Below are 10,826 nucleotides of genomic sequence, written 5' to 3' on the forward strand. Positions count from 1 at the left end.
ATCCAAATCAGCTGCATGCTGACAGCAGAACTGGTTAACAGTTATGCCTAGTGATCTGAAGGTAGGGGTGAGCTGGGTTGTCCAGTCTCTGTGGGAAGCATCAGAACTGAAATGTGGACTGGAACAGTTGGGATCTGGATGTTAGGATGTGGGCTGGGGTTCCCAGAAACGCCAACTGGTGTCAGATAATTATTATCTGTGAAATCTGAAAGCTGTTCACATTTCAGAATCTCTGTTGTTTTCTTTGACCCATTCTTTAGCGGTTTTTGGGAAAGGTAACCACATGCTTTCTTTGTCAGCCTATGTAAACAAAATAAAAAAATCTCAAAATCACTTATCAGTGTTGATTCATAGCATGAGCTCATGACTACCAACATCTATATCTGAGTACCAAAGGTTATGATCTTACCTATCCAAATAGGGTCATTGTTATGTCGCCTTGTTTATAACTTTTACAATAAAAGGGAATGACATCACACCCGACCTTATCAATATCATAGTCTGGGTCCAAGTTAGATATAATATTTCAGTTCTATGTTAGCAATACCCTCCACACCTTTTTTTCTGTCCAAACAAATCAACAAAGCAACAAATTACATCAGCAACTTTCTCATGTTTTTATGTTCCTTTCCTATCTGCTGGGATCTGGAGACAACTGCTTCCATAGACATAGTAATAATAATAATAATAATAATAATAATAATAATAATAATAATAATAATAATAATAATAATAATAATAATAATAATAATAATAATAATAACTGTTGCTGAAATTCTTTGATAACTTCAGATCTCTGCCTTTATTCCTATCAGTAGATGTAGATTGTTTGGTTTTCATAATTATTCCTTGTGTTTGTGTTAGTCGTTTTATTATTATTATTATTATTTGAACTGGTATTACTTTATTATTTATAACATCACAGCCATATTATACAACAAAACTGAGCCCTGAACTCAGGACTATTCTGCAACATCTGACTTTCTCCTTCAGAGTTCTGACTGTAGGGGGCGCTGTTGTTGTACTTCTGAGTAGGAAATCTGAAAATCTGTCTACTGAGTTCAAAGGGAGCTCCATCAACTTTCATCAATATTATATTTTCTCAATTTCATTTTTCTCCAGCAGTTTTTAAAAGTGACTTTCCTTCTAAACAGAACAATCTGTGTACCTTCAGGATCGTTCTGTGTTAATATCCCCCATTTCAAAGGCATTTTTGAATACACTTCCTTTTTTGATTATTTTTTTATGTTACATGAAGATGTTTCTTTTTTTTGGACAGTTAATCTACTATTTGTGTATATTGGATGGGAAAAAGAGATGTAGTTTAATGTCTGAAATTGCATGAAAAATGAATGAATAGCTCTTATATAAAGTGTCATGAGGACTGAAGTCAATGCTGGTATTCACAGAAAGAATATGTTGATTTAAAAGTTCATGTTGCATGTGGAGCTCGCTATATAGAGCCACACTGGAATAAATTTTGAGTAACTTTATCCTGTGTAATTTATTTTATTATTCTTTTTCCCATTTCTGATGGATTAAGTTGTGATATTATGACAGGTAAACTGTTTATCCATTCACATCAGACTGAGATCACCACAGTTCCAGGAGGAAATCAAATGACCTCTAGAGTTGAGTATTTGTCCTGATTAACAGATGAATTTAGAGTTCAGACGTTGAGATTGGCGGTCTGTGGATGATCGAATGAGAGAAACTTGCAGCCTGGCAGAGGTTCTGCTGTTTGACACATTTCTCTGCATCAAATATCACCGACCCACTCATGTTAGATATGCAGAACAGCATGCACAGCAGATATCTGCAATTTGAAAACAGTTTGGGCTATCACATGATAAGAGATTGTGCCAAGGCTTTCAGACTGATCTGTGCATTCTCAGCCTGCAGTTCATGTAATGTAAACTAAGTAATAGTAAGTAATGTAAACTTGGACTGGACCCTTTGCTTGAGTTCATAGAGCCTTTACATACTAGAAAGTCTATTCTACTAAATGCCTATTCAAGTTTCTATATTGCTTCATTGTTGCTTTCATTATTTTTTTTCCATGAGTTTTTTTTCCACATATTGTCATGTTACAATTACAATTACAATTTTGATGACTAATATTTGTTTTTGTTTTTTAATTTAACAATTAAAGTTGTGGAAGTTGTATTCTGAATTTTTTAATGTCAATCTTTTTCAGCACTGCCTTTTTTCTAGCAGCTTTGCATTTTCAAAGATTGAACATTTTGCACATTCCTCTTTGCAGAATTAACAGCTCAAACTCAGATTGTTCAGAGAACGTGTCTGTGAAAATCAAAATCAATTACTTTAATGACAAAATATAATATCTCTTACTGGTTTTCACAACTGTTGGCTATATGATATGTTTATGATATTTTTTTAAATGTTTTTTCATGTAAAGCACCTTGAGCTGCCTTTTAGCTGAAATGTGCTTTACAAATAAACTGGTAACACTTTACTTGACAGGGTGTGAATAAGACTGACATGACACCTGTCGTGATTATGAAGGAGTCATGAAGTGTCATTCAGTAAATAATAACACTTTTAATGCAAAGTTGCTCTAGAAGTTGCCTTGAAATTCCAGTGAAAGTGCCAACTTTGCATTATTTCGTAAATAATGACACTTTAATGCAAAGTCGGCACTTTGATTTTCTCCAGCTTTCTTTTCCCAAACTACAAAAGGTGATTGTCCAGTTTGTTTCTGGGCAAACAAAAAGTTTTAGTCAAATACAACAAAAACCACCTGAATTTCATTTTTCAGTAGATATAATCTGTGAAATTAAACATTTCCTCAAATGGTCTGAAACAGTAGACGGACAGGTAAAAAAATATCTCCACACTTAGCCTCATTTCTATTCATTACCTTTCAAAAGCCTTTGTGCCCTTTGGCCTAGTTAAATTCTGACTCTGCTTTCAGAAATCACGTCCTGCGTTTTTTTGGGGGGTTTTTTATCTGCTCTTGCTAAGTTCTTGCTGAGACAGAAACAAAACTGATTTGAGCAAGAACAAGTCACCATATGCAGAAAAGAGGATTTAGAAAGCAGGTTTGAAAAGTTTAAACATGAACATGGTCGGCACCATGCAGAGAACCCCCTCAGCTGTGTAATTTACACAAAGGCTGCTTGGAAACGCTACCTGAGTCTGTGTTTAGACATGAGCTGGTTTCTGTTTCAAACTCAGATGTGTGTGTGGAATCGAGCACAAAAAAAAAAAAACGGTTTCCCTTTCCAATCAGTGATCGCCCTGGGGCGACTGGGGCTGGAGAAAACCAGAGCGGTCTGCACGTCTGCAGCGTTGACCTGCTGCCCCACATCCCAGCAGGTGGAGTCCGACTAACTGAAACAATGCTCACTAAATGTAGACTTTCAGAAAGTTCCTGAGGGGCCAGAGGGTGGCCATGTTCCTTCAGCCATGCAGTGTTTTTAGATATCATTTGTTTCAGTAACTCCATCACTATGTGAATCCTAGAGATTAATTCCACACAGAAAGCGTTCAGGTCTCTTTCTGCTCACATCTGATGCTAACATCACATTTAAGATTAAAATATTACACCAGACCAATAAATGAAAGCATTTAATACAGAAATGTGGGCTTAGTGGAAGTTACCGTCATATCCTGGGGATCTTGTGGCTTTTTCTGAGTTTGATTTTTTTACATTAATGCTCAGCCTATTTCTCATTAGTCCATTTTGTTGTTTTCTGCTGAGTTTTTTGACGTTTTGCTTGTTAACTTGACCATTGTGCATTTCCTCCTCAGTCTGCTCGAGGTCTCTCCTCTCAGCTGCTCCCTGTTCATGATTTTCTTTCTGTTCCAGTAATCAAGCTTCCCGTATTAAACTTTCTCCAGTTCAGTTCTGGATTGTCCTGTTCATTCTTGCCACTCTCTGTTTCTTCCTGTATTTTCTGCCTGTTCCTTGTCTGGTTATTCATTGCTTCCATGCCTGTATGTTTATTTTTTAATCTTCATTAAAAGTCTGAAAGCATACATCTTCCTCCTTCTCCATGTGCATCCCAAACCCAACAGTTACCTGTAACCATGGCAGCTACTTTTTCTCTTTTAAACATTTTTTGGCTCTAGTGACCTTTATTTTTTATGTCAACCTAACACACAGGGGTCATGGGAAAGACATGCAGCAAAGGCACCGAGGACGGGATTCAAACCAGGGATTTTGAACCTGGGCTGAACCTGTTCTCCTCTGGTTCCCTGCTTTCCCTGAAATTCTCTTTGTAAGGTTTTTGTTCATCATTTTTTCTAAACTTTCCTAATTTTTCTTCTTTTAACATTTTATTTCTTAAACATTTACCATTTTCTTTCCTCACAACAATTATTTTGTGTCAGTTTGTCACATAAAAAGCTAATTACACACAGGTTGTGTTTGTACTGTTGAAAATTGGTGTGAATACTTTTGAACTGCTACTTTGGGTCAGACAGATAAGGACCTTCCTGTTCAGGCCAGAAAATAAAAGTGAAAGCTGAACTTTGTCCAAATGAAGGTTGGTTCAGTTGGTTCGCTCATTTGAACATTTTCACGCTGCTAATGTTTTCTACGTTTCTTTTGTTTTTCTTTTGTTTTTCTTTTGTAGACTTTAGACCAAAACAGAATTCGGAGACTTCTTGAGTTAACATGGTTATTTCACAAACCTCTTAGTCACATATTTTAAAACTACAAAACTTTCTTCACTTTCTCTGACTGAAAATTTAGGAGGAATGAAAACTGAGCTGTTAGTCATCAGGCAGTGATGACACACCACCTCAAAGCTAAACGTGACTCCATGCACACACACACATACGCACCCACACCCACACACATCTATACTAATGACACCTAAAACTGATAATCCTAAATGACCTGTTACCTACATCCTCCAGCATGTGTCTGTTGTATTGCCTACACTTTTATGCTCACACTCCCTCCCCAGACACACAGTTACACACGCTGAGGCTGTGCTCCCCCCCCTCCTGGCTGCCAGCTGTGAGCAGCATACGTGCTGTTTCACACATCGTCTCCTCACAGCCTTTCTCTCACAGCAGACCAGGAGGATTTTCTGCTGATCCCTGCTGCTGATGTGGAGCATTCTAATCCTTTTACATTACAATCACATCAATGAGCTTCAATCCCCATGCTTCCAATTAGCATCTTAAAAGGTTTTTAACTTTCTTATTTTTTTTCCAGACACCACCTCTTGGCCCCCCCTGGGCTTCTCTTTCAACCTTTAAAGGTCTAGAAACGCCACAGGAGCCTGAAGCTGAACTCTGACCTGCTTCTGCTGGGAAACACCGCACACTGGCCTTGCTGACGCAGGCAGGGCAGGTTTCAGTCGTCTTATTGACACAGCAAGCGCTACAAAATGTTTTATCCACATTTTTGAAATTGCGAGCATTGTAAGAGATGTGGGAGGCTGATGGACTCCCACTGAAGAAGACAGAAAGATGAAATGGAAGAAATATGTGCAGAGTGTTGTTTTAAGGGTGCAGGAACATAAACAATAGTTATTACATGATTTTATATGTTACATTTGCAATAAAGGTTATTACAGTTGCACTTGATTGATTATTTCTGTTATAACAGGACTTCTTGGCAATAAAGCTTATATTTTTTGGAAAGCCTGTTTATTTCCCTTTCTATCAGTAAAAGAACCTAATGTGACCTTGGCAGCAGAGGAGAATATGTGGGACGCCACGACTGAAAACTTAGATTCAAACTTTGATTTTGAGCTGTTCTTAACAATAGATCTTGTCATCAGTGGGTGCTTTCTTTATCCTGTCTGATATTAATATCATAAATTGGTTTGATATCAGCCAAAACACAGGAATGAGATTACAACGGCCAACATCTAAAATCTCTGATATAAGCATGTGGGTGGAAGCACTCTGCTCCTTTTTTGGAGTGAGCCAAGAACCAACTCCAAATCATATAATGACCTCAGCAGATCCTCAATTCCACCAGGTGTTTGCTAATGGCTGCTGGCTAGTCTGAAGGAGCTGAGTGGGGGAGACATGGTACTTTGGGGCTCTGTGAGGCAGAACCTCACAAGCTTGGAGTCTGCAGCGCCAAAGTTTTTGTCCAAGCCTTTTGAACAGCTGAATGGTTGCCATGGAGATTAGAGGGTTTCTCAAACATGCACAAAAGAATCAAAGCTACACTCAAGCTATGTTTGTGAGGAGGGAATAACATTCTAACATGATGTAAAGGTCAAAACAGTCAATTCATTTAAACACTGCCCTGTTTTCCTTACACATTAAAGAGATATATTACCAAGAAGCTTTGTTACAAAAAGTAACTAACCAAACACTTATGATCTTACTTTGAGTTCTGTGTTGAGTTCTCTCAGACACATTTGTAATTTTTCTTTTTAAGTTTACATGATGCATTACAACTGAAAAAAACGCTTTACTCTTTTCCCTTTTTGTCTCATTGCGGACACAAGCTTCGATGTATTTATCAAGGCTTTGTATGCAGTGGTAATAAAGAACACACTGATTTTAAATCTTTCAAGAATAAATTTTCATTGTCAGATGAAAATTTCTTCAAAAGATTTGAAATGGGGCTGCACAGTGGCGCAGTTGGTAGAGCTGTTGCCTTGCAGCAAGAAGGTCCTGGGTTCGATTCCCGGTCCGGGGTCTTTCTGCATGGAGTTTGCATGTTCTCCCTGTGCATGCGTGGGTTCTCTCCGGGTTCTCCGGCTTCCTCCCACAGTCCAAAAACATGACTGTCAGGTTAATTGGTTTCTCTAAATTCTCCCTAGGTGTGTGTGTGAATGGTTGTTTGTCTTGTATGTCTTTGTGTTGCCCTGCGACAGACTGGCGACCTGTCCAGGGTGAACCCCGCCTCTCGCCCGGGACGCAGCTGGAGATAGGCACCAGCAACCCTCCCGACCCCATTTAGGGAAGAAGGGTGTAAAGAAAATGGATGGATGGAAGATTTGAAATGTGGTTTTTAATTTTTTATCAATCACATTTTATGCCTTAATTTTAATTTCTTTGGAAGAAGGAATGTCGTGATCTGTGTTTTCTGAGTTCTCTGTATATGTTTATTTTGAGTTTTCTGTGTTCCTCAGTCTCTGTGTTGTCCTGTCTCCCCTTGATCAGCTCCCAGGTGTGTCTCGTTCCCTGATTACCTCACGTGTATTTAGTATCACCTGTGTGTCTTTGTCTTCGTCGGGTCCTAACGTCTCCTCCCATGTTCTGTGCAGTCATTTGTATCTTTCTGTATTGGATGTCCTTCGTTTTTACCTGTTGCTTCCAGTGCTGAGCTACTGTTTTCCACTCAACTGTGCTGCCAGGATTTTTGGACTGTTTGGATCTGTTCTGTGCTATTATTCTTCATTGAAGCTACATCTACTCACCTTATCCGGTTCATCAGCGTTTTGCCTCACCTCCATTGCACCAAATCATGACAAGGAACCGAAATGCAGCAACTTTAACTCAAATACACCTAAGAAAGAAGAACATATGCCTTGTTCTTGTGGATAATGTTTATTTTTCTATATGGAAAAAAAAAGTTACATCAGAAATGTGGTAATTATAATAATAGGGCAATACACTAGATACTAGTTAAATGTTGGGACATTCTATAAATAAACACATTTCTTCTCAACACATATGTGTCTATATTATTCTTTTCATTTCAAATTCCCCATGTTTACTGAGTGCTTTATATTTAGAATTCTCATCAGAGTTAGTTTCTACATTTTCAGCTTGAGGATTTTGGCCAACATGGCCGACCATTTGGACACTGCTGCCAAAACATGAACAAGCTTGAGGGTCGAGCCAGGTCCTGGAAAAAAAAGTGTCCCAACCCTCTTCCTGCTCCCGAGATTCTCGAGTACCTGTCGTTTTTTAAATTGTGTCCCTGAAGTACACACGCTTCCTAGATTTTGATTTGGTTTCAGAGCAGACGTAACACACTACTTCTCCTGATTTGGCCTCTTGTTGCTGTGAGGTGCTAGATCACATCAGCAACCAGCTAGAGAATAGTTTAAGTTTATATATGTAAAAGAATTGCAAGGCTATTCATATTATACATCATTTATGGTTTAAAAGATTCCCAAGAACATCCTGCCCTCTAGTGGTCTAACCTGCTCAGAGGAATCAAAACCTAGCCTTCTAAAAATTTAATGAAAGAGCACTTTTCATAAAATGATGAATGATGAACATCATGGCAGGTTTCTGTCTCCAGAGAGGCAGGGAGCTTCTGGACGGTGGACAGAAAAATATGCACAAAAGAAGTTAATCAACGAACCCAGATGAATCCAAAATAGATCAATAAAAACAACAAAATTAGAAAAATACAAAATAACAAACAGCAATTATTAAAATAAAACATGCAAGCAACAGAAAAAGGCCACATTGGCACATATACTTCTCTGAAGCTTTTTGATACTTGTGCCACATTCTGTCCTCCTGTCCGTCCACAGGGTCCAGCTGAGTGTGTCTCCTCAGGCCTGGGATCCTCTCATGGAACACCTGATGGGTCTCACAGTAGGAGCTGAGACACACCAGGCAGGACATCTGGGCCTTCTTGGTGCAGACGCTACACACAACCTGTCCTGCATCAGGCAGTGGTTCCAGGCTGCAGCAGGCAGTCTGCTGAGCCAGCAGCTCCAGCTGATCACTTAGTTCAGACATTCCTGTGTTAACCTGAAGCTCTGGTCTGCTGGTGAAGCGCCTGTTACACAGGGGACACTGCCATCTGCCAGTGTTGTCCCAGTATTTGGTGATGCAGGTCCAGCAGAAGTGGTGTTGACACGGCAGAGCCACCGGCTGGGTGAACACATCCAGGCAGATGCAGCAGAGTGGCTGATCCTCACAGAGCCCAGCAGCTGCCATGTCTGACAACAGAACAGGTGACGAGTTTCAGCAAACACAAGCCTTTAAGAAGATCCTGAAGAAATGAAAACATATTTATGTTAAGGTACAGGTGAACCCTGAAGCCTTGTGGCATTTACAATGCTTTGCAGATGCATGGAATGCATCTTACATACACTTTTCTTCTATTTGTTATGGTTATATGTATCAAATTAAAAAAAAAAAGTTTAACAATGCTTTTTAAAACCACAAAGAGGATGTTGCTGCAGCAAACAGAAACAGTGGTTGACAACTGCACTGCACTCTGTGTCACTGTTCAAGATTCAGTGTTCCAATATTTCCAGGAAGTTAGGATCGATGTGATCACATTGTATTTGCAACAAGCATTTTTTTTCTGCTATATATGTGTATTTATTGTATAATAAGGACGGAAGCCCACAGGAAGTGAAAGTCAAACCTTTAGTGATGCAAGAGCTTCCAGCTTTCAGAAATCAAAACAAAGACGGCAGTAATTGTTTCATACTTGCTGCGTTTCATTTCCCTTTCTAAACACAAATAGCTGTACTCACCTGGTGATGGCTCACAAAGGTCTGGCTGGATGTGAAAACAAAAGATAAAATCGTTGTCGATCTTGGATGTTTTCCGCAGACTCAGTCAGCTGAGGCTGTGATGATTTTGCTTTCATTTCCTGTCAAGCATGTGATTTGCAATAAACTCCTGCCTGAATTTGCTCAGTGTAATCTGCAGAATCAGCTGATAAGACCTCCTCCTTTTAGTCCTTTTAACTGACTTTAACCAGTCAGTGAAAAGCCTCATTAAGTGAGAACTGAACTGCTTATGTACATTAAACAGTTGTACATAAAAGTATTATTAAGTGGTGCTGACTGTTGTAGAATATATTCCATCCTGACCAGGTTGAGCATGTAGTAACTTGTTTGAGAGCACACCTTTGATTGGCTAACAGCCAGAAAAGTTGAAAAGTGAAAGAAATTCACTGAAGATCTAAGAATATCTACAAAAGGCTGGGAACTATTTTACAGCCACATTCTCAAAAATCTTACAGATTCCAAGATAAATAGCAGAAAACAGGGCAGAGATCCTCAAAGAACACTAAAACTGGTTTTAGAATAAATTACAAAGTACCAAACATTTAGCAAAAATTTGAGTTCTTAAATGCTCTCATTTTAATTCTGCTGATTAGAATAGTGTTTAAACGTGAAGCTGGTGTTGGGATAGAAATTGTTGATGGCTACAGAAAGCGTGTTGAGGTCTAACTTCCTAGAGGAACATTTAAAACAGACATTAGTGCAGATGTGACTAATGTTATTGTGTGAAACAGTGAAAATCCCCATTTAACCACATACACAAGAAAATGAACAGTTCAAATAAATGTTAAAAAGTCCAGATGAGTGAATGAAAACCAGTCAACAAGTGGTGAAACAGCAGGGCTGTCGGGTCATATCAGCATCTGAAAGGAAGGCGAAACCAGAAAGAGCTTCTGCTGTAGTTCAACAAATCAAGCAATATATGTATGTATATATATATTTTATGTAATAGGGTGTATTAATGATAGTTTACAGCTGAGCTCAACAACACTGTGTATAAGCCCCCAAATGCTTTAAGCGTGTATTTTCTGCGTAGAGCTGATGAAAGTATCACACTTACGATTAGAAAATGACATCAGACCAATAAAGAAGATGGGAGTGAGATTTTAGACACTTTTATCAGTCGGCATGGATAAAAACGGAGCCAGAACGGCTGGAGAGCCGGTTTTAACCAGGACTATCAACATAATATCACCTCAGTGCTACAACATTTCAGTCAGAGGTGAAAACACATCATCAGATCATTTTTATCATGACATTGACCTGGTTTAGTCTACAGACTAACAACATAAACAAAACAAAAAGTAAAACAATGTGTTCTGTTTGTTGTTGCAAACAGTGTTGGAAAAAAACAGCTTACTTCTCTTTTAATGTTGCCTCATCTGTCAGTACAAT

Source organism: Gambusia affinis, linkage group LG23 (assembly GCF_019740435.1).
Source record: "Gambusia affinis linkage group LG23, SWU_Gaff_1.0, whole genome shotgun sequence".
Lineage (NCBI taxonomy): Eukaryota > Metazoa > Chordata > Actinopteri > Cyprinodontiformes > Poeciliidae > Gambusia > Gambusia affinis.